At 27.7% G+C, this 2,250-nt stretch overlaps 1 non-coding gene across 1 annotated transcript; it reads right to left on the bottom strand.

Moving 5' to 3' along the window:
• Positions 1–956: 956 nt before the first annotated feature.
• On the bottom strand, positions 957–1,062 carry LOC139075434 (U6 spliceosomal RNA). The gene has a single exon (XR_011525796.1). It is a non-coding gene; the product is annotated as a U6 spliceosomal RNA (small nuclear RNA).
• Positions 1,063–2,250: the final 1,188 nt, after the last annotated feature.

Here is a 2,250-nt window from a genome sequence, read left to right as displayed (position 1 = left end):
GCGTTAGTACTACGTGACAAAAGTTATTATTGGAAAGGACAAATAAATAAAAGAAAAAAGCAACATAATGAATCTCCATGGGTCTGACATTCAGTTTCAACACAGGCAATATATTTTTCTCCCAGTCTACATCCACTCTCCATCGCACACCACACCCTAGATACCTTTTTCAGCCAAATCCTAGACAGCACTTTATTGCATTCATCAATTCTGCAAGATGTATCTATAAAATACACTTTAAAAATCATAATTCCAATATTTTTATTGTTGCTAAAGTAATTAAGTTTAATCCTTTAATATTATGAAATGTACAGTAGTCACATTTCCTCCAATATCTCATGGTATTTTAACTTACGATCAGTTTGTTTGAATCATGAAACAAAGTACATACAATGCATTTTATTGGTATGGCTTAAATTGTTTTTAATTTATAAGCTTCGCATCCTTTTTTTTCCTTAATTTATTCAATAAAGAAACCAACGTCACTGATCTTTTATAATTTTGCACATTCTGGATTTTCCTTTGCGTCACTTTCTGTCACTTAAGGTGGTCTGCATACTAATTTATTTCCTGTAAAAAGTAGTTATTTTTAGAAGGCTGATCAAATTTGTTCTATTTTTTGATAATAATACTTTATAGGAGGAATTGTGAGCTTTCTATTGTATAACATCAAAAGATACATCATGTCTAGTTTTTATTCTTATTATTCTTATTGAGACTGATCTAGCCAGCTAGATTTTCCTTTTTTTCACTATTAATATGAACTCAGAATAATAACAATACCAATATTTTTACTAAAATTAAGATTACTGAAAAAATGTAAGATGTCCATGCACTTTTTCTTTACTTTCCATATTATATTAACTTTAATATTTTTCATATGTATCTATGTGTTTTTATTGTGGTAAAATACACATAACATAAAATTACCATTTTAACTGTTTTTTAGTATGCAGAAAAATATGAAACGTTTCATTAATTTACATGTCATCTTTGCACAGGGTCTATGCTAATTTTCTCTGTATCATTTTAATTTTAGCATGTGTGCTGCTGAAGTGACACCTTGCTTTTCTTTTTATCTTTAGGATATATCTGAATATCAAACTTAATCTATATTTCAAATTATAATATCTTAAAATCCTATTAATGAATAGATCAGATAGCCTTTAAACATTTTTCATTACCAACACGTTTCACTGTTCTGTCATTTGTCTATGTGTTGATTATGACGTTTATTTGTGGTGGATATTTTTTTGACAAATTACATAATTAAAATTATTAATTTTATCCTATGTTGATTTTATTTTGTGAATCACAGTTAAGACTGTTTTCCCTGCTTTCAATTTCTAGGTGAATTCATACATATTTTCTTCTAATACCTGCATGCATATTGTGAAGATAATTTTTTCTTCATATAGCTATGCCATTATTCCAACACTACTAATTATAAATATTTTTTACTCACTGATTTCTAATGCCATGTTTAAAATAAATTTTCATTTGCAAATATGTCTATTTCCAGATTTTGTATTCTGGTCCATTCATATTCTGATATCTTACTCCCTTAATTATAGAAGACGTACAATACATTTCACATAGTGGGAGCCAGAACATCCTTTTCATGGTTTCTCTCTCAGCTTGCTTGTCCTTTCAGATGAATTTATCATTAACTTTTCTAGCTTAAGAAAAGAAAAGACAGTGTTTTAATTGCAATCATATTAAATTTACAAATTGAAGATTTTCGTTGATATTCATATACATGATTGGTTTGCAGATTCCTTTAGTGAAATATTTATCAGGTTTTGTAATCAACATTACACTCACCTTATAACAAGAATTTGGAAGGGTTTTTTTCTCTTTATTTACGCTTTAAAACAGTTTAAGTAGTACTTTGATTATTTCTAGTGTTGTTTAAAGCAATTCACTTTTGAAAGCATTTGGAGCTTAAGTTAAATAATTTTACCATAATGTGTCTTGATTTTGGCTCCTTGTGAAAATTTTCTCCGAGACATGGCATTCCCTTTCACCATGAAGATATAATTATTAATTTATTTCAGGAAAGTTTTATTAAATTGCAGTTTTTAATATTTCTTTGTTCTTGCTTTTGTTGTCACTGTGTATATGTATGTATACATATATAAATATGAATTACTTTCTCTACTTTTTAATCACTTCCTCCCTCATTTTATGTCTTTCTTAACTTTTACTGGATTTAAAAATTCAATATCTTATTTTCCATTGTCTATTTTT

The sequence above is a fragment of the Equus przewalskii genome, chromosome 13 (assembly GCF_037783145.1).
Source record: "Equus przewalskii isolate Varuska chromosome 13, EquPr2, whole genome shotgun sequence".
NCBI classification, from domain to species: Eukaryota; Metazoa; Chordata; class Mammalia; order Perissodactyla; family Equidae; genus Equus; species Equus przewalskii.
Note: the sequence above shows the minus strand (reverse complement) of the source record. Positions and strands in the feature narration are given on the sequence as shown.